We start from the raw sequence: 26378 nt of genomic DNA, 5'->3' as shown, positions 1-26378 counted from the left end.
GATATTTGTTGGAAGGCAACATGTGGTCAATATAACTAAAGCACTCAGCCTCTCTAATCTTGAGTCACTTATGGTACAGCTTGTTAGGACTACTCACTTGGAAATGCTGCCTTGCAGGATAGATTTTTGAGGATAAGAGCATAGCATGGGAGTCAGGATGCCTGTGTTCAAATCCTTGCTTTGCAACTAGCCAGTCAGATGAACTTAACAAGTTATTAGCATTTCTGTGTCTCATATTCTCATCAGTAAAATGATGATGATGATAATAGTGCATACCTTATATCTAATATATCATAGAGTTGTGGTGTGGATTAAACAATAAACTAGGAATGATCACTCATTTACTTGAGCCATTGTAACTTGTTATATTTGGAGTATGTGACCTACTTCTGTGTTGTGGGGGAATCAGAATATGAGGTAAAAACTTTATGCAAACTTCCTTTTCCCAATAGTATTCTTTCTTGGACTACTGTTCTTTAACATTCCGTTCATGACCAATGAATTAATTCATACAATTACATATATGAATGAGTAATAGATACAAGGTTGAGCCACAGTCCAAGAAGTGATAAGACTGCCAAATTTAATTAATGATACTCATGGTCACAGCTGGAGTAAAAAGAAACCCTAACACGATAGATTCAGCCTATGGATTTGGATTCTTTTGGCCTCTACAGTCAATACAGATCACTCCAGGATGGAAAGACCAGTAGTGATCCATGTTGATGATGACATCTGGCCAAGGAAACCCATAAAGTTTGTGCCTGTGCTGCTCTGGTTGGTTTTTATTGCTTGCACATAGGTGCAGTTTAACTGATGATTATGTCTTATCCCATCAGCACCACTTGCCCCATGCTTACTGGGTTCACAGCACTATTGTATACCCAGGGAGAGAGGAGTCCTTTACTTCTTGTCTTTTATTTCTTTTCTTCTCTCTAGGACTCGCGTTCTACAGAATGACTCCTTTCTACAGAACACTAATATAAATACTACTACTCATTTCTATTTTTCAGGATGCCATTAAAATCTGCTATTGATGGTGTTATTGAATAAGCCTTCTTCCTATCCTTCTCTTCATAGACCATATTATTTTCATTCTAATTCAAGTCAGGTTTAACTTTCCTTGCTGTTGAATTTCAGTCTTTCAGAAAGAGAAGGAAAATTTGCCGTCATGTGGAGCCTAATCAACTCAATATAGAAAAGGAGTTAACCAAAGTCATATCGCCTTTAATGCCAGATATTTAATGTTCTTTATGCTACAGAACTATTATTAAGGAAAATTCCAGAACCTATGCAAATTTAGGAGAAGAGTATAATGAATTTCCTATATACCCATCACCCAGGTTCTACAATTTAAAAATCTTATTTCTGCTGAACTTAGGCTGACCACATTTCCATTTCCACATTTCACATCTAAATCGATATGTGACTGCTAACTATCTTAACTTTCCATTGATCTCTCAAAGTTGTTCCAATTTGGGCAATGAATTATATGGCCATCCTATCTACATACCTTACTAACCGCCCCTCCCAACCCCCTGGCACTGGGTTATTTTGAAGCAAATCCCAGACCTTCTATAATCTCATCTTTAAATATTTGTGTATAAATATCTTCTTAATAAGAATTCTTAGCTTGCCATATGTCCATTTTCTCCAAAACCTTACTAAATATTCTAATCAATAATAAAATATTTGAAAGTATAAAATGCTAGATCCATGCTAGATAATCTCCTCCTCCTCCTTTATTTTTGCAATGTGTTTTTACGCTCCAGATGGACCATTTTGACTAAATTAACTGATCAATGTCAACCTGTGTGACTCATTATTTGACTTCAGGGACTGTTTAGTCAATGGTTTGGCCAAATTCACTGATAACTTTGGCACCTCCAAGTGTACTTCAGTTGCTAAATATATGATATATGGGATGTTGCTTAGGGCTATGGTAAGGCAAAAATTAGATCTAATAAATATTCCTTCTGTATGACTTACTAATTGTAAAATTAAATACATAGGAAAAATCCTTCAGCTTTTGATGTTTCAAAAACCTTTAGTAATTGTCATTTTTTTCTACGATTGTATAAAATATTTATTGAGAAAACCTGTCTGGGTCTGAAAAGTAATTGAAACGTGAGAGGATTATATCAGCTACTTTGAGGCTTTCATATAATGTGCTATTTTGGAGTTGGGGGAGGGGTTTGTGTGTGGCACAGTATTTTGTGTTAGACATTGATTTAAATATGTCATCACTACCTTTTTCTTAAGTTTTAAGATGAATATGACAGTAGTGAAACTGGAACAGAAGAACCACCATAACTAACTCCTAGTGAATAATTACTTTTAGTTAAAGCACACAGTATCTTTCTTCCTCTACCATATCATACTACAAAACTTCCTCTGCTCTTGGAATTTGCTGCCTAAGAATTCCAGGTTGAGCCACTGCAAAACTACAACACTTGGGAATATTCCATTCAATACAAACCAATAGAGTTCAAGTAAATTTCTAGCTGAGACATTTTTGAGCAAGTTTTATGTTAGGTTTTGTGTATATTAACAAAAGTCTCAAGACCTTTTGACAAGTTCTGAAGGGTTCAGTTCATTTGAAAAGGGCAAAATGAAGACAACTAGTCGTGTGTATGTGTGTGTGTGTGTGTGTTGTGATGTACTTAATTATTGCTATATGGAGAAACTTTGTCTTTACATTTCTCTGTAAACCAGGATGCAAAAAAAATTTGAGAAGTCATTTCTTTCTGATGAATGCATTGAATCAAGGGAACAGTGGTCAGTCTAAAGTTTTTTATGTTAAAACCCAGGATTCCTGTTCATTATCTCTGTCACTAAAACATGACCCATTTGATTCAAGCACAAGCATCATTGATCTTAGAGTTGCAAATACTGGGAATGGTACCCAACCTTGATCCATTTCCTGACTAGTTTCTCTCTTTCTCATCCTCTCCCTCTATTTCTTTTCTCGTTCTTGGTTTCTCTTGAGGTCTCTTTGCCCTTGGGGTATTACAGCTATAAACGTCTGTGTTAGAAGTTACAATGCAATTCACTTCGCTTGGCCCTGTGTTTATGACATGATTGGTATCTGTGAGCAGGTGGGGAAATGGAAAAACATTCCGTCTGACTCTGAATGTTGCATAGTCTGATTACAGCACAGACGACAAGGCAGATTTCTTTGCTCTGATCCTAGGAACATCCTATTGCTCTTGTTCTGATACCAGGAATAGTTCTGTCTTTTTAGCCTTTTCCAAATATCAGATTATTTCAGGTTCTGGGCTTTGACGATAACCCTAGTGTGTTATCAGTTGTCAAGGCATGCTCTCTACAACCTTAATACATCCTGACAATCACTATACTGAATGACTCTCTGCCCTAACCTCTAAGAAATGCCCCATACTTGCCAAATATTGCAAAAATTTGCAAGTATATATGCAGCTAATGAAAAGAGGTTAAGCCCAAAGCTTTTAGCTTAATTGTGCATGCAGTCAAGGTAGAAGTGTCAGAATACTGCATCTTCCTACGGCAGTGACTTGTATTTTCTCATAGTTAAGCCTCAAACCTTTCTAGGCTGGCATGCATAAATAAAAAGATAAGGGAATTGAACTTGTGTCCTGAAAATGGAACTCTAAATACTCAGGAAAGAACCTTCTTTAAGAGTGGGCAGAAATCTGTTCATCTTCCACAAACCTAAAGAATGAAGCAAAGGTCTACTAGCTATAAAAAGATGGAGATAAGAACAGCTGGATAAAGCTTAAATAGCACTTTTTTTTTCTCATTTACATCCTCTTCATGGTTCTGATTTCCCTCTAAGGAAGCATTTCAGAAAGCAAATGAAGAAATGTACCTGGGAATTCATAATATGCTGAAAGAACTACGGAATGAAGATATTTCGAAAGTGAGGAAAAATCTTTGTAGATGCCACTTTGTTTCTTAATGGTCACCCTGCCTAAATTGATACTCTATAGATAGGTCTAATGTAAATTTTGGAAGAGATTTTTTAATATCTGAACATTTGTTTTGGCAATGTCAGAGTGTCTTTTGGACTGGAAATACCTTTGTTAGTTTCAGAGGATCAGACAGAGTTTTATATGCAAAATGACTTTCTGGAGAAACAAGCATTTCATTAGGCAGCTGCCTGGAAATGTTAAGAGATGCTAATTGCTTGACAGACTTAGAAGGGCTCACAGAGGGACACTCTTGTTACCCCAGTTCATGGAAAGCAGAAAGTGACACCAAACTGAATCTAAGAAATGTGTTTTCTGGTTGTGATACTACTTTTTTTTTTTTTTTTTAATTTTTTATTTTATTTATTATTTATTTATCTGTTCATGGCTGTGTTGGGTCTTCGTTTCTGTGCGAGGGCTTTCTCTAGTTGCGGCGAGCGGGGGCCACTCTTCATCGCAGTGCGCGGGCCTCTCTTGTTGCAGAGCACAGGCTCCAGACGCGCAGGCTCAGCAGCTGTGGCTCACGGGCCCAGCCGCTCCGAGGCATGTGGGATCCTCCCAGACCAGGGCTCGAACCCGCGTCCCCTGCATTGGCAGGCAGACTCTCAACCACTGCGCCACCAGGGAAGCCCTGATACTACTTTCTAGTAGCTTTAAATAAAGTTTATATGTATTTTTAATAAATATATATATTTTTAATAAGACATCAGATAAAATTCAAGACCAAGTAAAACAATTTAATTCGTCAAGTTATGAAGAGTCTCAAACACAGTAATTGTACTTAAAGAACTAGATGTCTCTCCCAAGAAACGATGATTCTTACAATGAAAAAATCCTGAAATATTATTAATGAAATACTAAGCAAATAATATCATACTTAGAAGTACAGTCAATTAATGGTCGCTTTGAGTCCTAAGAAATAAATGAAATAATCTACCTACACAGTGTGGCTAGAGAACTGCTAGCAGGTCTTTACTGAAAACAAAACAAAACAGAAGCTTCATTTATTGAATATTTCCACCTTAAGCATCCATGTATTTAGGTAAGACATTGCACCCCACATTGCTGAAGAAATAAAACTTAGCTTCCGAATAAAATTCTTCTAATTATTGCGTAAATAAGTTTTCAATTTTTCAGGAGTATTATGAATCATTTCAAGAGTTACGTAGGTCTTAAAGTGAAACATGGAGTCTTCAACAGTTATTTATGCCTTATAACAAAACCAAAGCATATTTATTGAGTGCTTGCTTGGCATCAGGCACTGTTCTAGTGTTTAACGTATATTAACTAACTTAATCCTTACAACAATCAATCATATCAAGTAGGTACTATTATTATCATTATCTTCTTTTACAAAGGAGAAAATAGGCACTTAGAATTCAAGTAGCTTCGGTGCTTTGTGACCACCTAGAGGGGTGGGATGGGGAGGGTGGGAGGGAGGGAGATGCAAGAGGGAAGAGATATGGGAACATATTGTATGTGTATAACTGATTCACTTTGTTATAAAGCAGAAGCTAACACACCATTGTAAGGCAATTATACTTCAATAAAGATGTTTAAAAAAAAAAAAAAAAAAAGAATTCAAGTAGCTTGCCCAGAGCCATATAATCAAGAGGTGGGAGAGCAAGAATTGAACTCAGGTTAGTCTCGATTCAGCACCTACATCATCAATACTATACCAGTGGTTTTCAATCTTTAGTTTGCATCAGAATCACTGGAAGCTTGTTAAAATACAGATTGCTGGGCCCCAGTCCCAAAGTTCTTGATCCAGTAGGTGTGGGGTAAAGCCAGAAAATTTGCTTTTTAACAAGTTCCCAGGTAATGCTGATGCTGCTGGTCAGGGGTCTACACTTTGAGAAACTGTGTGCTGTGCTATAGTAGTATTTAAATTTACTTAGAATCATAATCTCTTTCACTGGACTAGACTGTTGTCTCTTTGAGGACAGAGAGTATGTGTCATATTTGTTTTTCAATTTTCCACAGCTGGTGTTTGCAAGTAGCAAGTAGGTATTCAATACATGTTTGTTCAAAGTATGAAGAATGAATGAATCTCTAGAATCCCCTTTTAAAATGTGAAAGACCCTAGGAGTGATCTTTAATTAAGTTGTCATCTTACAAATAATTGAGTATAATTTCATTTATTAGGAATTAACAAATTAACCACCTAAAAATCCCTTAAGGGATTTATGGCAGGATTCTGTGATGCAAATTATGAGATGTAGTTGGGAACAAGCCAAGCAGCAATGCTTGAGAACAGTCCTGGGTACAACACTGCATTATATAGGACCTGTGAATGGAAATGTGAGTCTTGGATGGGTGAGAGGATCCAAGAGCGGGAAAGGGACATTTTTTTTTCCCAGAAAAAGTCATCCTGACCCTTTCATTGTTGAAATTAAAAAGTAAAAGATACTTAAATTCAATGGTGAACACATAGGGCAAAACAGAATCATAAAATTTAATGTTGAATTAAGCAGTGAGCTGAACGTTTGGGTCTCCAAATTGGCTTTGAACTCAAAACCGCTTAAAAATGGGTAAGTTCACAGTTAAAGGCAATTGGCTTATAGATGAGAGAATGGTCGAAGTTGTTCCAGTTGAACTTCCAGGGAAATTCTCTCCTCAAGAACAACCTTTAATTGTTGCTGCAATTCACTATTCCATCTGGCCAAGAGATAAGGTTGTTCCTTTGCTCAGAAACAAACCTGCTGGGAAAATATGATATTTATGGACTCCTTTGAAAAGACTGTAGAGAATGTGGCAGAAATAGCCCAGCTTTAGAGGCAGACAGGTATGGGTTCAAAATGCTGGTTCTGCTACTTACTAGCTGTATGCCACTGAGTAAAAATATAATTTAACCTTGATTTTCTCATCAATAAAATACTTGACTCAAAGATTAATATGAAGATAAAACAATTTAACATATATAAATCATACACCAGCCGTGACTGATCCTCACCAGAAGTTAGTTCTCTCTACCTCTAACACTTCTGATTCATGCTACAAATTGAAACACCACACATTTCACTTTGGGGGAAAGTTCTTAGTAAAAATAATGAATATGTACATTTCTCTCTCCTTATGCATACTACATAGAATAGACTTGGCCTTGTTGGACTATTTGCTAAATTTGCTTACATTATTGTTGTACCTTTTACACGTGTCTAAGCTGAAAGGTCCAAAATTGATTTAATTACCAGGTTTTTCTTTTTATTCTCTTGCACCACCTATCAAGAGTAATTTATATTGGCTATGCTTGGTTATCAAGATCAGTAATACTTAAAATATCAGTGCTGTAACCTTTGTCCATTTTGTATATCCTCAGATTACTCTTAGAAAAGGTTTGTCTTCTCTACCTTTAAAAAAGAGATGCTAAAGCATTTCACAAATATGTGAAATGGTTAGAAGAAAAAGTCATACGTTGTTAGAATTCAGCTTTTCAATGACCACTTACGTGCTTCCTGTCTGTTAGGTGTTGCTGCTTCACTGAATTACAAACAGTAGAACTGACATTTCCTATGCATTTGTATTAACCACACCAAAAGTTTTGTTATTATAATACTATAAGAAAGTTTTCGCATCTGGAAATCACCTACTCATCATATGTTTTAATAAGACCATTTGATGCAACCCCTAATTTAAAACTGCGTTCCTCTTTTTAACCATTGCATTTAGCACTTCCCTTCCCCTTGTCCCTTGGTAGTTAGGTTTTGGCAGGAAGTGAGTGAAATAAAAATGAGAAGGAGGTTTTGAGATGCTCATATAGCTCTGTGATCATAATTACTCTACTTGGATTAGATTTCATGTTTTTCAAAACAATTTTTCAAGCACATTTCTAAGATTTAGTGCATTTTAAACAAAAGTATCTTTTGCTTTGAAGAGGCGCAGAATATGCCAGCCCAAAATATGCCATTTTGGCATATTGATTATTTTGAGTTAAAGTTACTTAAGAAACAGCCAATGCAAGAAGGACACTTTGACCCTCCTTTGTCCCTTTGAAAGCAGGAAATAAATCTCCCATGTGAAAGGTACCCTCCCTGTACCAGGAGTGTAGAAGGCATCCTTATCACCACAGGCAGGGAATTCAGGGCTGAGAAGGCTGTATAAACAAGCCTTCTTACTTCACTAATTTACTACCCCAAACCAAAACTTCTTCGTCTTGCCAATTCTTCACAAATTTATTGTTTTTTTGTCTAATAGGTAAAAAAGCTTCCTGCTTTGGTCACTTTTTGAGTCTCATATTTTTATGAGCTCCCATAAGCATGAAAATTTTTTTCTCCTGTTAATCTGTGTTATGTCAATTTAATTATTAGACCAGCTAAAGAGTATAGAAGGGGAAGGTTTTCCTCCACTACACTTTAAATCCCTATTTCATGTTTTTTTTTTAAAACAAAACAAAACTGACAATAATGATCAAAATGAACTGTTTAAAACATTTGCTGCATTCTACCCAATTATACAGATAATGCCCTCCATTGATCCTTGAAAACATCCCCTTCCCTCTATCTGCTGTGGTCCCTGCTTTCTTGTACACTGTGGACTGTTACAGAGAGCAGGGCTGGGAGGTATTCTAAGAACACTGTAAAGCATTTCAATCATTGCTGCCACAGTTGTGGTTGCACATCCTTGTAGTGATAGATTTGTTAGGAATTCATATACACACACTTTTTCATTTTTAAATGACTAAAAAACTCTCTGTGTGGCTTTATATTTTTAACGATGCTTGCTTCAAAACTCTATAGTCTTATAACTATCATTTATAATAAGACCCATTTTTTTAGGTGTCAACACATAGAGATGTAAATATGCTAAGTTACTTGATAATAGGCAATGAAAAATTTCACCTTTAAGTTATTAGCTACACCTTAGTTTCAATTAAGAGTAATGGATTATTTATTATCAATAAAGTAACTGTATCTCTATGAAGCAAGAGCTTAATGACTGCCAAGAAGAATTGAAATAGATATTTTTTTGTGTTTAGTGACTGCTCCTACCACTGCTTCTGAAGCTTCATTCAGTTCCAATAGACCTGAGGCATATGGCAAGATCCCATTTGTAACACAGCCTCCCTACATGGCATGGTGAAGAACTGGGTAGTATCTGAAATTGAGACTAATTAATTAATTGATTGGACCAGTCATTTAACAAGTACTGAGTACCTACAATGGCTTAAGGATGGTTCTAGGTACTGGGAATAAAGCAGTGAATGAAACAAATTCACCATCCACATGGAGCTCATAGTCTAGTGCAGGGAGATAGACAATAAAAAAATAAATCATGATATAATTTCAAGTGGTGATAAATGCTATGAAGCAAAAGTTAAACAGGATAAGGGAATAGAGATTTAATGGGGAGATGATCCAGTTTAAAGAATGTATAGTATTAGAATATGTGATAGCTAACATTTCTTAAAAGATTCTTGGTAATGTCAATATAAATAGTAGACAAAAATTATTTGTTGAATGAAGTAATAAAACACTATTTTCTGTATAATCTCCAAGAATCATTGTTGTAAAAGGTCCACTATGGACTTTGATTAAGAGACAAGAAATTTCAATCTCAGGAGAAGGAAGTATTTGGTGATGGTGGTGGGTGCTATATAAAATGAAGGGTTAAGTAGGAAGCTGTCTCAAGCACAAGGAGTCACTGACATCAAAAGTGTAATTTAAGCTTCTATATACATATATAGGGACAATAGATGACCTAAGTAATAGTGATAGTCCTTATACTATAAACACTTGAGTTCCATGACATCTGACATCAGTGTAGGTGATCAGAAGGAGGAGAGAAATATAGATACATAGAACATCCTTCAAATTCATAAATCAAGGCATTTTCCATTGTGGTGGGTAGCAAAAAATTAGGTAAGGAATGAGTAGGTCTTAAAAAGTCAGTCCTTTATTACTGAAGAATGTGCTTTTGAAACAAGATATCCTAAATCACTTTAGCATACAAACTAGGAGTATACAAAGAGCCATAAGACTATTGTACCTTCCTACCACATGATCTCTACAAACGTAATAGGCTGCTATATCAATAAAAAGTATTTGATTCATTGAAGATCTTTGTCTTCCAACTAGAGTCCCCATTTTCAAAGGCATTCCATGGCCCAAGCTCCTCTTCAGAAACATGAATATTGAATTGGAAAACCTCATAACTTAATATTTTACCCCTCATAGGTGAGATTTTTGTTTATTTGAGGATTAAAGCCTCAAGGGAAAGGCAGGAAGCTTCTTGATGGGGTTCTTGATGGGGTTCAAGGCATCAGTCAGATAAGGAGATCTTTTGAGGAGATTCTTAACATTTTTCTAGCTAGTCATTTCACTTAAGAGTAGTGCTGAGGTACTCTGATTACATGAACAGGCAGAAAAATCCATTCATCTTTTTACTAACTTTATTCAAGGTCAAATTTGTTTTAAAACTTCCCTATATTTATCTATTATGCACTCACTACTCACAGTTAAAGCTTTATACTTAACTTATAAAACTAATTAAGCAACAAAGGGAGGAGGGGGAAAGAGAGAGAGAGAGAGAGATACAACAGAAATATCACAAAACCTGAGTCTTTCTTGTTCAATATTCACTTTTACATTTAGTATGTATTAAATTTTCAGCATTTCACCATTTTCTCCTCTTTTGTAATGCTTCACTCCAGTAGTAACTGAGAGTACTACAGCTTATAAAAAGGGACTTTTATCCGTAAAAGAGATTTTCTATTGAATGAATCAGAAGATAAAACCAAGGCACTTTTAAAATATATCTCTATCATTTTTTTCTCAGCTTGTTGCTCTAGACCTTGGGTTTAAACTAGTTCAGAATCAATCAGCTCAACTCAGAAATAGAATGAAAGACTTCTCAGAAGAAAGTGAGAACAGAGGAAAATATATATATTTTAAATCACCTATCGTTCCTTGTAGCTCAGACAGAATTTATCAATGTCTCACACAGGATCGGGGCACGTGGTGAAACACTTACGCATGGAGAGCAGATGTGCAGGTCAAGCAGCCAACATTGTCACATAAATTGCAAGGTGGGTTGAGAATCATTAGAGAAGATAGTAAAACAAGGTGCAAAAAAAAAGTGGCTATTCCATAAAAATAAAATCTACCTTTCATTAGTTCTTAACCAGAATATAATGGTAGTTGAAAACAAGTTTGGGTTGACCTCAGAAAAGCAGTCGATTTACAAATTCACAACTCACAGGAACACTATAAAATAAAATTGGAAGCTCTTTGAGGCAGAAAGGAAGACGGCTTTCTACTTTCTTTTGGAACACCTATAGAGTTATATTCATGCAGGTGGCTTGGTGAACTTTTTAGAAACATTATTTAATTGATTTTTGAAAATTCATTTTATCAAGTATTATAAGACTGCAGATTCTCAAATTTAATATTTTTAATACAGATCTTCCTTGACTTAATGATGAGGTTACATTCTGATAAACCCATCATAAATTGAAAATATCATAAATTGAAAATGCATTTAATACTCCTAACTTACTGAACATCATAGCTTAGCCTAGCCTACCTTAAAGGTGCTCAGGACACTTACATTAGCTACAGCTGGGCAACAGTACCTAACACAAAGCCTATTTTATAATAAAGCATAGAATATCTCATGTAATGTATTGAATAATGTACTGAAAGTGAAAAACAGAATGGTTGTAAGTGTATTGGTTGTTTGCCCTCTTGATCACGTGGCTGACTAGGAGCTGTGGCTCAGTTGCTGTTGCCCAGCCTCGTGAGAGAGTATCTTGCCGCATGATCGCTAGCCGGGAAAAGATCAAATTTGTGTAAAGTTGAAAAATTACATGTTGAACCATCCTAAGTCGAGGACATCTGTATCTAGTATTATTTCTAATGCAGACAAAGTGGCAACCTGGAAGCATGTTGGGTATGCCCAATAAGAGTAAATGCTTCTCCTAACGTAGAATATGAATATGAAATAAAGGAATTAATAAGGATTCCCAGGAGACCAAACCTAACTATGTACTGTGTACGCGGACAGGTAAAGGCCTTAGGGGTAAAGGATTAACAATGCTCGTGTGTCTGCTGTGTCAGGATCATCAGTTAACCAGCAGTCTATCATGCCTAAGTAATCACAGTGACAAAAGGAGAGCCTTGCCTTTGGAGGAAAGGGAAATTGATGGGAGACATATATTACCATTAACTCAGGTAGAGCAGAACTCATTTTCTTCCAGTTTCTCTTTTCTGACTAGCCATCCTTAATTTTTTTTTCTTTTCTAAACCTCATTTTTATGGGTGTTCTGAAAATATTGGTTATTGATTTTACAGTTATCATGAAGTTGATAAATGCTCAAAGTGCCTGCCCTAGGGCAACTTTTAAAAATAAATTTGTGAAAAGATGAGAAGCTACTAAAAGAAAGTGGTGATACCCATGAGTGTTGGTTTCTGTTATATTTATACCACATTGGTCTCTCTCATTTGTCATTGAAGATCCTTAACTCATTCATTAATTCATCTATTCATAAACTTGAGGGTCTGCTGGGTGGCAGGCACTGTGCATGGGGCCAGGGATAAAAAGATGAATAATACTCCCTTCAATTTTCCAGGAGATTTTATTCTCTGGGGACACTAGTCAAGGACCAGTTGATAATGAAACTGTCATAAATGTTATGCTACAAGCTTGCATAGACTATTACAGGGGAGCAGAGAAGGGTGCAGTCTATCTTTAAGGGAAAGATTGCATCTAACTTGAGTCTTGCATTCAAATCAGAATTAGCTTGGGAGGGGAGAGTGTTCCAAGCCAATCACACAGTGGCTCTGAGTCATAGTACACTTACTCTAGGCAAGCCCCCCTCAGTGTCCTGCCTGGTAGGCCCTCTGTATACAGTAGTTGGAGGAAGAAATCTACATATGTGGAATGGAAATTTTACAAAGATATCTCTAAAATATTTGGGTGAAATAGGATTATTTTTATAGGGCTGAGATAGTATAGCTTCTCAGGAGAATAGTAAATTACTTCCACCTTTAACATGACAAAGATTCTCTCATTAACCAAAGTCTACTCAGGCTCTGCTGAGCTCTCTTTCTACTAGACCTGAACACCCCATGTTTGTCTCTGCACTGTCCAATTTCAGTAAGAACCCTGCTAAGTTGGCTTCACCAGAATCCCCTATCCTGCATATCTGATCACGCTCCTTATCTAATCAGGTTCCTTATCCTCCACCATCTGCCAGGTGATGACTTTTCTTAGGTTGGTTTAGCCAGAATCCCCCTTCCTCTGATGTTTCCTCTTAGTACTTTTTCACCCACTGATTCGCATCCTGCTTTTTGGTTATAAATTTCCATTTGCCCATGCTGTATTTGAAGTTGAGTCCAATCTCTCACTGTAGGATTCCACTGTTGGTGGGGGGGTAGTCCTTACACCTTTCTCCATGGGTCCTCGAATACAGTCTTCCTTACTGTGCTTTAAGAAGTGTCACTGAATAATTTTTTCTTTAACTAAACTTTTTGTTGTTATTGCTGGTCTGTTTCTCTCTTTCATGTCTCTTCATGAATAACAACAGTGTGGTGCTATTATAGCAGTGAGTGAGAAAATTACAGAGCTGAAGGGACAGAATTAATTCTAAAACCATAGGTACTTTCTAAAAATTACTAATGATTAATTAGCATATTTTTGGGACTTCAGTAACAATGTAAAGTAGTTTTGTAATTAATTCATGCAAACTCAATGGAAGGTAGTAAAAGCAAATGTTCAGTCCATACTATTGTTTGTATAAAATGAATCCTTTAAACCAAAAGTTAATACTTAAGAGGCCAATTTAATTTCTCAATATCATATTATCTGGTAAAATTTACAGGGATAGGCAAATGTTAATAGTGGATAATCCCTAATATCTATTGAGCATTGCAAAAGTGGTTTTTATAAAGGCAGATCAGGCATCAGTGTGAATATGGGAGATACTTTACAGAATTTTTTTAACCCTCTATCCCCATAGAGGATAAAGTATATCCTCTATGTTTTGATTTAGCATTTTGAGATAATTTATTTTTCCTGCTTGAACAGAACTGGTCATGTTTTAATTCCATACACTGTCATAAGAAATAATAAAAAATAGTTGAACCAATAATGACTCCCCTTCCCCATGCTCACCCTCATCTCTTTCCATCTCTGACTGGGTCTTAGATAGAAATATATAATAAGAGGTCAGAAAGAACTTCTGTTTAACAAGCTTGGGAGCTGTGGACTAGTAGCTTGCTCTGCTCTAAATGGACAGACATCTCTTCTTCATTACCTAATAAAATGCTTGGAGTTGCTGAGGGAACAATTTGATTGGGCCAGATGCATGGTTGGGGGATGATTTTTAATAAACATTTCTCCTGCCCTAATCCAAGAAGCTTTCAAGAATCAGTGCATTATGTGCACAAGGCTCTGGACTACCAGTTTTATATAAATATTTTATCTAATTCCCATAATAATTCTATGAGAAAGGTACATATAACTCATTTTACAAACGTGGAAATTAAGGTTTATAACTAAGCAGCTTATCAAGGACACAGAGTAAGTGGTGGAAGAGAGATTTAAATCCAGATCTTACTTTTTAATTCCAAATCCAATGGTCTTAACTACTATATTAAAGTAGGCATATTTTTATTGTTTATATCCTGGCAACATTATTTGTGTGCAGGGGAAAACATCATTAAAGATAGATCCCAGCAGTTGGATGAGTTTTTAATTCACATATGTAATTCTACGTAAGTCTAAACTACTGCCACAGACAATGAACTCATTGCTGGCATTCTCATTAATGTGGTTCGATTCTTATACGTCTACATTTCTTAACTGGGTTTCAGCAAAATCTGTATTTAGTTGAGCCTGAAAGAAATCTAATACTTTGCCTGTGACTTTCAGGGAAGGATGTGTGCATGCAGTGTAAAAAACCTCCTAAATTAAATTTGCAAAATAAACTCATCATTTCTAGTTGTCTCTGTTGTGCATAAAGCACAAGGAGTGCTTATGCTATTGCTCTCAGAAGCCTTTTTATACACTGTGACAGGTTGAAGAACTGCTGTAGGAAAGAGTCTGGAACAGCAGAGGCTGGCCATACAAGTCACCTCTTGTCTTGCCTTGTTAATATCAGTAGAGTTTAAGAAGGTCCGACACCTGTATGTGATTCAGGGAATTAGGATCAAAGAGATTCTTCCATGATCTGACTTTGGTTTGCACTCCCAAGTGTGCATTGCTTTTGCAAATCTATTTTTCATTTTCATCATCTGAAAAAAGAAGTTTTTCTACTTTAGCTAGAGGCAATAAAACATGGATATAGAATCGATGAATCATAAATTAGCTATTCAAAGATTCATTAAGTATAAGCTATTCAAAGATTCATTAAGTATAAGCTAGATAGCATACCTATTTAGGGCATGGTGTTATTAGAAGTGGTCCATGGTTGTGTTCATAGATATAGGTGTCTCCACTATTATGTTATGAGAAATAAACATATCTTTTAAGAGAGTTACACTGGTAAGCCTTGCAAAGCCACTTCATTTAACACAGAGATGACAATTCTCTTTAAGATACAGAACTTAGGTAAAATTACTACTCTTTGTTCCAGGTAGTTTATGGCTGCCTGCCAAATGGTTCTAACTCACTGAATGACATCTAAGGGAGACTAGGGAGAGCTAAATACACTGGTGATACAGGAAAGAAATCGAATGACTGAGGTGGAATTCTACGAGAGGAAAGCCATTAACAGAAATATTATTAAGCATTTAGAGAACACTTTGCTTATAAATGCTTTATAATAATTTTTATTGATTCATAGAGGCTTTCAATAACAGCAGTGTCAATTCTGTGATACTGTTCTCTCAGACATTTAGGCTGAATATTTTTGGTTTAATATATTGGAGGATCTTGCTGACATCAACCTACCTTTAAGACGGAGGCATCAAAATACTCGGACAGGTCACACTAAAAAATTTAGCTTGAGAGACCCAAACCAATTTTTTTTAGATTTTTTTTTCCTTCAGTCACTGGAAGTTTTTGGGCTGGTATATTCTTCCCATTTTACAGATTAGTGAAATGAAGCTGATCTTTCTCATTTTACAGATTAATACAATTAATAACTTGATAAAATGAATACACCAGTTGTAAATAGAGACAAGGATTTAGCTTCAAATTAGTTTTGTTTGTGAACTCGCTTTCCAGTTGTTAATAGTAAATTTCCACGCCTAGTTGTATTCACGTGTTTTTGGATCATATGGACAATGTGAAACAAGATTTCCTTATTTTATATTTTAAATACTACATAATTTAAATATTATTGAATATATGAAAATTTGGCCAATTACTTTCTTTAAATGAGACAGAAATAACTCATAGATTTTCAGAAACTCTATAAATGTGCATTTTGAATGATATGTTCAACAAAATTCCCTTGAGTTTATGTTTTGTGGACCATTCTGTAGTTCAGCCTGCATGTGGAATTTTAAATGGTCTATATCAAGGGTGAACCATAGCCCATGGGTTAAATCCTGCCTACCACCTTTTGTAAATAAAGTTTTAGTAGAACAGAGCCATTATTTATGTATTGTTTGTATTTATGTATTGATTTTGTGCTATAATAGCAGAGTTTATTAGTTGTGACATAGACTGTATGGCCTGTAAGCCTAGAATATTTATTATCTGGACTTTAAAAAGAAAAAAGTGCTGACCTCTATTCTACACGATACAAGCAGAAAACTTAGTCCTCATTTATTATAATAAAATATATAAGGGTTTACATACATAAATATACATGAGGTCATGCAAGTAACATTTATTAAACTTATATTAGGTACCAGCCAGGGTGTTTAAAATGTCTGTAATAAAGAGATTAAACTTCAAGATTAAGGAAATATCCTATCAAAAGTTTCTCATCTCCCAACTTTTTACTGATATGTTTTCAGCAACCTAGAAAGTTGCCAATAAGCCAACACAGGAAGTAGAGAAATATTAACTCACTAGACATGGATTCAATTCCATTTCATCCCATTTCACTTACACATAGTCAGCTAGCCATTGCATTTGCACTTAAGCCAACATAAGATATTTAAAATGAGACTTATATATCACGCTTCTTAGAATTCATTTATCAACCTACTTACAGCAATCAAAGGGGATTAAGGGAGGGAAATTCTCTTACTGTATAATGTTTTACAATGTACCAAATCAAGGGAAAGGAGAGCAATATTATAATTCCATGGTTCTAAAATTCTGTATATCCCAAATAGTTTTTCAAAGAATTGTCGTGGACATAATGCTATGTATTTCACAAGTAGTACACCGAGAGTGCCTCTGAAATGCTAAGGAAAATTTAGAAGTTTCAGAGTTCAAAAAGCCAGGAAAACCATTGTAATAGCATGATTATGACCCAAGCTTTTCAATGTAGTTATCCTAATTTGGTAGAAACACAAAGATCAAGTAATTACCTGTACTTTAGTTTTGTTTTTGTTTTAATAATCCTTTTTAGCCAGAAAACTGGACCACTGATCAGGACCTTTTTTTTTTTTTTTTAATTATTTATTTATTTATTTGGCTGCGTTGGGTCTTCGTTGCTGCACGCAGGCTTTTGCTGGTTGCAGTGAGCAGGGGCTACTCTTTGTTGCGGTGTGCGGGCTTCTCACTGCGGTGGCTTCTCTTGTTGCAGAGCACGGGCTCTAGGCGCACGGGCTTCAGTAGTTGTGGCACATGGGCTTCAGTAGTTGTGGTCCGCGGGCTCTAGAGCGCAGGCTCAGTAGTTGTGGCGCACGGGCTTAGTTGCTCCGTGGCATGTGGGATCTTCCCAGACCAGGGCTCGAACCCATGTCCCCTGCATTGGCAGGTGGATTCTTAACCACTGCGCCACCAGGGAAGTCCTGATCAGGACCATTTTTAAATAAAAAACTTGCAAGAACAACTTAAGACCATAATTCATTAGAGGGTTATTACTGTAATATATGTGCTTATTTTCCCAACTTGCACATTCAACCATTTTGAATGCTCAGTAGATTAATTCATAGCCAAGGGAAAGTTTTTCTAGACTATAAGACTATTTATTAAGCACTATGGCAAACACAAAATGTAATAAATAAATTTATATTCAATTCAATGAGCATAACATACCAAATTTTTTAAATGGCAAAACTATTACATGAACTACATAAGCTATGATATAGATTGCATTACAGGTACATTTGTTTTAACAATCTCCTGTAAAATTCTGCCAACCTTTTACTGGCTTTAGCCACAGTTGTTATTATATTAAAAAAGCGAACCTAGATAAACCAAATATAAGGGCATAAATTTATTTTGTTTTATCAGAATTCGTCTTCTGACTCGATTTTCTCTTAGATTTAGTCTTGCAATCCTAGGAAGAATAGTCTTATGCAATCATTTAGAGTTGAGATGTGAGTGAATTAGGAAGTGGTCATTTTTCTCTATATAACATCAACCGTGGATATATAGTGGTAAAAGTATGTTCAAACAGGTATGACAATAATATCCCTTCCCTCCCCTCCCCTCATCTCTCCTCCCCTTCCCTTAGCTTCCCTTCCTTCCCTTCCCCTCCTCTCCCCTCTCCTCTCCTCTTTTCTGTACAGCTCTTATCATCTTCTGTCGCTCTGTATAATTCACTAATTTGTTATGTTTACTGTTCATTGTCTGCCTCTCCTGGCACATTATAAAGCTTATGAGGGCAGGAATTTTGTTTGTTTTGTTCCTGCTTTATCTTACCTGCCTGTAACTTACTTGGCATACAGGAGAAATTCAGTATATATATGTGGAAGAAAGGCAGGAAGGCCAAAAGGAGGGAAGGAAAGAATGGCTACAATTTGAAAGAATTATTAAGGTGAATCAATAAGAAATATATGATAGCAACACAGTGAGGTACATCAACAAAATTAGTAAAATCCTTGAGTAAATTTTTTCTTTCTTCTCTTCCACTGGGGTTACATTTCCCCTAAACAATGAGACCTGGCTGAGAGTACCTGGGAGATGAAATCCAATCCATGCCTCCACTTACCAAATCCTGAACCCTAATGTGACTTGTTCTTACCCAGAGGGAGAGCCTTTTCCTAATGAACACAGAGCCCAGTGTGGGCCAGCTATAGCCTTTGCAGCTGCTCCTAATTTGCTATAATCTTTATTCTTGACCTGATGTTCTGCCAATGCAACACAGGTTTTTCTTATTCATACTGTTGATGTGCCCTCCATTTAGTGTATTTTTTCCTATTAAAACAACTTTCTGATTCTTTTTTGCTTAAAGTCTTATTTCTGTCTTCAAGAGAGACACATTCCACTGATAACCTTCATTGTAGAATTCTATCAGATTAAATACTCAATGAATGAGGATTCCCCTTGCATACAGAACACAAGGCTTTTTTTTTTTTTTCTGAAATAGAGATCAAACTTGCTATAGAATGAAAGATTAGTCACCATTTTTCACCCCTCCTGGCACCCACATTTTCCCCTTGGTTTTATCATGGTTAGAGTATTTCCCTGACCTTTGACTTAGGGCTCAGAGTTGTGATGTGCTTTGGCCAGTGGCACATTGATCGGAGTGATGCTGTGTTCTAAAAGGCCTCATGAATTTCCACTTGCCCCTTTGTACCTCTGCCATTGCCACAAATAAAACAAGGCTCAGAGAGCCTGCTGGTAAAGAGAGGGTGGAAGACATATAGAAGAGAGCCATTCTAGCTGACCCAAAGAACTGCCCTCTGGAGCAGATGAGCTCCAGCAGCCACAGGGGGAAGAAGATCCACCAGACAAGCCTACACTCAATTAACCAACCTGTAGATTCATATGAATCATCAGTTTTGTTTCAAGCCCCTGAGTTTTGTGTTGGTTTGTTAGGCAGTATTTTTAGACAATGGCTAACTGAAACAAAAGCTAACTCTATTTTTTTGTGAACACCCCAAAGCAACATTTATACACAATTCCTAAAACATATACCGTGTGTGACACCCAATACCAAGGCAAGATATTTGCCTGAAAGCAATTATCTAGAGATAATTGAGACTTTGGGAAATGATGAAACTTTTGAATGAACTGAACTCTGGATACTCCATTTTACTCGCTACCTTATTAAGACAAATAGCTGAGTTTATTGCATTTTATAGGTAAACCTAGACTGAGAAAACCTTTGATTATTATGATGTTCTTTCAGATGCATAAATATGTAAGAAGGACATCAAAAATATTCTCTTTTCATTATACTACAAACCCAGATTATAGCACTGTTAGCCTCTTCTAATAAATTCTTTTGATATACTCTGGCCCTCGAATTCAAGGTTATAAGTTTGTAGTTATTAACTATTATATTTCAGTTCTGTGATGCTGGGGGCTCTGCAAACTACATTTTTCCTTTACCAGCTACTTTCCTGTTAGTCCTGCCAATGGAGGGCACTAAAGTTGCTGAACAGCAGTGAAGAGAGAAGGTACTTGCTTCTTCCAGGGGTCTACTTCTGTCAACCTCATCTCAATAGTAGCATCAAAACTCTGAAGTAGCTGTTGGTTCCAGTTTCTTGCTTTCTTCCTTGTTTTTAGAACCAATCTCATGGCATTTGTTTGGAGAAACTAGCAACAATCTGGTAACACCCTCTTATCCAGGTTAGCAGGACACCTTCTTTGACCTCTTAAGATACCAGTCATAGTCAGAGGTTCTCACTTCTGAGAGCTCTACCTCACAGCTTCTCAAAGCATCTTCTCTAGTGTCCTGATAACATCAATCTCTTCCTCTGTTCCTCGAATTCTAAGGGTGATAGATGCTTCCTTTTCTTACTATCTCTGTGTTAATCCAGTGTGCCCTTTTTGACTGTTCATTCTTCCAATAACTCTAAACAATTCCTATATTAGATTCTTTCTGTTGAACTAACTAGTGTGTTTTCTGTTTGCTGGCTGTACTCTGATGATATGGTACCCAATTTAAATGTCAAACTCCTTAAAGACTAGGCCTTTTGACTTGCTTTTTTGCCTTCTCTGCCCAGCTCATAGCTTGCTATAGAAATGCTTGTTCTATGTATAGTCACAGAAGATTTCCCAGGCCCCATATTCTGATCACTAGGCATCTGTTTTACATCGTTTGTACCTAATACATTTTGATGTCTATTGGCTTAGTCATGTTAAGTGGTTCATTTGCACTATTCCCCTCATCAGACACTGAGATCTAATTATCATGCTCTCTGCATCCTTCCAATTGTTTCTCTCTGACATATTGTCATTATTTGGCTCATTTCTATCCTCAGGGAACAATGTAGCATCCTCATCCTCATCAGCCACTTGATGAGACTGAACAGTGTCAATGACAGCCTGCCTCTCACTTGAGTTTTCATTATCTGCCTCCAATTTGGCAAAACTTCCCTTTGCAAGTGTTGATGTGGGGCTTTCACATTAGGCCTATTAGTTTTAAGTAAGGGGTGGCTGTGGCCAGTTCTAGTCTAGTTCCCTTGTGCCTCCTTTCCTCTTAGTGTTCCACTGGTCATTATTAACTTATAACACACTACTGTGTAATAAAATCTGTAATTAGTGCTGAGAAAACAGCTAAGAAGCAATGTCTGAGACTTCCTTCAGCATTCACTGCACTGTTTTACAAAACCTCAAAATTTTTTCCCTAGGTCAAGCCAGCCCTGAGGTTTATTGGCTCTTCTTTTCCATTATTTCTTCACACATATATTGTTGGTTCTGCATATTGTCACTGAATCAGAGTCCTCCACATGCCATGGTAGAATTTGGTATTGACTACAAGGTTCAGAGATGAAGTTTTTTCACTTTTGGTTTTTTTACCCCAAACTAACAAGATGAATGGTGATTTGTATATCTCAAGAAAATTTCTCCTAAAGCATTAGCTTGAAATGTTATCCATGTCAAATGTCTATGCACTTTTGCCATTTATTTTCCAAGTATAAAACACTTGGTAGCAGCCTCTGAAGAGAACTATTTGTTATTGCATCCTATTTCTAATGCTTACCTATGAGTTCTTTGGAAGACAGGAAAGCAAACAACCAAAGTGAATTGGAATTGAACTGAGTGCAACACTCAGGACATTTTCAAAGTGGATTTCTAAATACAAAAAAATGTATCTATACCCACAGTTTTTTTCCTTCCTTCCTTCTTTCCTTCCTTTCTTTTTCTTTCTTTTTCTTTCTTTCTTTCTTTCTTTCTTTCTTTCTTTCTTTCTTTCTTTCTTTCTTTCTTTCCTTCCTTCCTTCCTTCCTTCTTTCTTTCTTTTTTTCTTTCTTTCCTTCATCAGCTACATTCCATGGAATCTGACTTTTATACCTGCCATCATGTATGATTGAATGGTAACCAAATGGAAGAAAACATTGAAAAGGGGGTGGGGAGTCTTATTTTAGTAACAGAAAATGTAAATTCAGAATTTTGATGTATTTATTTTAGTTGTTTCACCTACGGAAGATCCCTGTCCTTTCCCTTTCTCCAAGGAAATTTAATGGCTACTGGCTGGTAATCAGACATAAGTTTATAAAATACTAGATATTGTTTTAGGGAAAAGTTTGGAAGGGTAGTGATTTAGGGAAGAAAACAGGTAGAAGGTGAAATTCTGAAGACCAGAAGTTTCACTGAATAAAATTTGTAATGAAGAAGACTGGTTGAAAAGCAAGAACTATTTCCCATGAATTTTTTCAAACTGCTGAGAAAGTATGCTATCACCATTTTCCCTGCCATGTCTTTTTTGTTTCCTACTTAGAGGCAGGATGTTAAGGAGTGCAGGATCAATGCAATAATGATGTAAATAACGTATAGTATCTTCTTCTGGCTCAAAGAGCGGTGGCATTTCTGGAAGGAAGAAAACTGGGTCACACAGACAGTGCATGAATTCGAGGTGACCCACAAAGGACAGTGCTGCACGTTTCCATATCTGGAGGCTTTTTCTGGGTCAAAAGAATGCACTTTGCCTTTGCTTCAGGCAACTTGAGCCAGCTGGACTCCATCCAGGAAGATAATGCTGATAAATCCCAGGGAAGCAAGAAGCAGCAGCTCCTCTCTCACTGTATGCTATGTGATATCACCATCTCTTCTAAAAGTCTCGTTGTCCACTTGACATGTAGTAATAACTAAACCATACATATCTGTGTTTGTTAGAGGCCAAATAGTAGCCTTGAGTATTGAGTCAGAAGTTTCTGCACCTACCGGTGACCCAGCATACTGTATAAAGCACTTCTATCTATGAAGGATTAAAATCATCTCTTAATTCTTAGTGGAGAGTGAAAAAGGATTTATGGGACACCTACTATGAACTAGCCCTTGTTCTATGTACTTATATATATGCTCACTTAATGCTAAGAATGACAATTATTTGTTTTGTAGATCAACAAACTGAATATTGGGATCATTAAGAAGAACTCTGGAATGAAGTTCCTGTTATCCTTAGTTGAGAGAAGAAGAAAGTGAACTTAATTTGTGTCCTAGGAAATATGAGCATGAATATAGATGATTGATAGAATTATTTTTAATAGAGAAAAACAGCCCTGTAAACTACTCAAGTGCAAGAAGTTTAAGTAAGTTGGTTTTGGTATATATATATCTCCAATGGAATACTGTAAAGCAATGGATATAAATAAAATACATCTATACCTATCAACATGGATAACCCTCAAAAACATGATGTTGAATGAAAATTTCTAAAAACAGAAAAATATGATTCTATTAATATGGAAAATACATAAAATGAAAAAAGATATTATTTAGGAACACAAAGATATGTTGTAAAACTGCAAAGGAAAACAAAAAATTAATAGATAAAAAAATTCCTCTGGAGTAGGGAGAGGGATTTGGGAAAAGATATTCAGGAAGCTGGATAAAATTCTGTTTCTTAAACTGTATGGTGGATACCTAGGAGTACAACTTTATTATTGTTTTAAACTGTACAGATTCATTATATACACTCTTTATGCATGAGGCAAAAAAAGGACAAGAAAATAAAGACAAAGTAATCAACTTATAATATGATAAATTCAGAGCCCTGTCCACCATGCTATAACAGCCATGAATGATGTCCAAAATTCTGTTTACTTCCACATATAAGCAGAAATCTTTGTTAAGACACTAAAGAAGAGATATGGAGGACTGAGTATAAGAAACAGTGTATATAAATGCATACAGGAAAGTTTATCCAAGATATATAAAGAAATCATAAAACTCAATAGAATAAAGCCAAACAATCCTATTAAAAATTGGGCAGAGGATCCCACTACTGGGCATATATCCTGAGAAAACCATAATTCAAAAAGATACATGTACCACAATGTTCACTGCAGCTCTTTTTACAATATCTAGGACATGGAAACAACCTAAGTGTCCATCGACAGATGAATGGATAAAGAAGATGTGGCACATATATACAATGGAATATTACTCAGCCATAAAAAGGAACAAAATTGAGTTATTAGTAGTGAGGTGGATGGACCTAGAGACTGTCATACAGGGTGAAGTAAGTCAGAAAGAGAAAAACAAATACCGTATGCTAATGCATATATATGGAATCTAAAAAAAAGGTACTGATGAACCTAGTGGTAGGGCAGAAATAAAGACGCAGATGTAGAGAACAGACTTGAGGACACAGCGGGGGGCGGGGAGGGGAAGCTGGGACGAATTGAGAGAGTAGCATTGACATGTATACACTACCAAATGTAAAATGGATGGCTAGTGGGAAACTGCTGCATAGCACAGGGAGATCAGCTCAATGCTTTGCGACGACCTAGAGGGGTGGGATAGGGAGGGTGGGAGGGAGGCTCAAGAGGGAGGGGATATGGGGATATATGTATACATATAACTGATTCACTTTGTTGTACAGCCAAAACTAACACAACATTGTAAAGCAATTATACTTCAATAAAGATATAAAAACAAATTGGGCAGAGGAACTGAATAGACATTTTTCCGAAGAAGACATACAGATGGCCAACAGGTATATGAAAAGATGCTCAGCATCGCTAATCATCAGGGAATTGCAAATCAAAACCACAATGAGATATCATCTCACATCTGTTAGAATGGCTATTATCAAAGAGACAAGAGATAACAAGTATTGGTGAGGATGCAGAGAAAAGAGAACCTTTGTGCACTGTTGGTAGGGATGTAAATTGGTGCAGCTACTATGGAAAAGAGTACGAAGGTTTCTCAAAAAATTAAAAATAGAACTACCATATGACCCAACAATTCCACTTCTGGGTATTTATTCAAAGGAAACAAAAACATTAACTTGAAAAGATATCTGCACTTCCATGTTCATTGTGGCATTATTTACATAGTTGAGATATGGAAACAACCTAAGTGTTCATTGATGGATGAATGAGTAAGTGGAATATTATCCAGCCATAAAAAAGAATAAAATCTTGTCATTTGAGAAAACATGGATGGACCTTGAGGACATTATGCTAAGTGAAATAAGTGAGGCAGAGAAAGATAAATACCCTATGATCTCATTTATATGTGGAATCTAAAAAAGAAGCCAAAAACCAAAAATTGAACTTAGACACAGAGAACAGACTGGTGGTTGCCAAAGGTGGGGTGGGTGGATGAAATGGGTGAAGGGGGTCAAAAGCTATAAACTTCCAGTTATAAAATAAATAAGTTGTGGGGCATTTAATGTACAGCATGGTGACTATAGTTAATAATACTGTAGTGTATATTTGAAAAGTTGCTAAGAAAGTGGATCTTAAAAGTTCTCATCATGAGAAAAAATATTGCAACTGTGTAGCAATGGGTGTTAAGTAGACTTATTTTGTAATCATTTCACAATATATACATATATTGAATTATTATGTTGTACACCTAAAACTAATATACTGTTGTATGTCAATTAAATCTCAATTAAAAAAGAGAAAGTATAGATTTTATTTTCAACCCTGGCCCTAGCTTGTTCATTCGCTTGACCTCTCATTTAGCCCCTTTGTTAGTTCACATTCTATAGACGCTGTGTATTAGTGTCCTTCAAACACTTATAATCCAAATGAGAATTTAAAAGAGTTACCGAGATGTATTGAATGACCCTTGCCCCAAATCTCTAGATATAGGTAAATAAATTACAATAATGGTTTAAAGACTGGAAATAAATTGGTGGTGAATGAAATTATAGGGTTAAGTTTCTGGAGCACATTGCAGTACTATAAGCATAATTATAATCTCTTGTTTTAGATAATAATTCAGAAGGCAAAGTCTGTTATAATTCTTTTTGAATTGTTCCCGGTAGTTATAACATTTTGAATGCTAAAATGGAAAGATTGTCTTTATGGCAATTTCTATTTTTCAATGTTTATTTAGGAAAAGCACTTGAGATTATTTTAATGGGAGAAAAAATTAAAGATTATTTTGACAGTTTTGGTACACCTACAAACAAAGCAAGGGTGATAAAATGGGAATTATTTGTCTTGAACCAGCGGTTATAGAAGAGCTTTGGGCTAAGAATCAGCAGATCTATTATTTAGTCCCTGCTTTGTC

The 26378-nt window shown here is 36.1% G+C and overlaps 1 long non-coding RNA gene across 2 annotated transcripts in view; it reads left to right on the top strand.

The window, feature by feature from the left end:
- Window positions 1-23473, top strand: part of LOC103016067 (uncharacterized) — a 235856-nt gene extending 212383 nt beyond the window's left edge. For both annotated transcript variants that reach the window (XR_009008200.1, XR_449464.2), the window contains one exon: window positions 23247-23473. This is a non-coding gene — a long non-coding RNA (uncharacterized LOC103016067). The remainder of the gene's footprint in view (window positions 1-23246) is intronic.
- Window positions 23474-26378: the final 2905 nt, after the last annotated feature.

This window comes from Balaenoptera acutorostrata, chromosome 4 (assembly GCF_949987535.1).
Source record: "Balaenoptera acutorostrata chromosome 4, mBalAcu1.1, whole genome shotgun sequence".
Taxonomy (NCBI): Eukaryota; Metazoa; Chordata; class Mammalia; order Artiodactyla; family Balaenopteridae; genus Balaenoptera; species Balaenoptera acutorostrata.
Note: the sequence above shows the minus strand (reverse complement) of the source record. Positions and strands in the feature narration are given on the sequence as shown.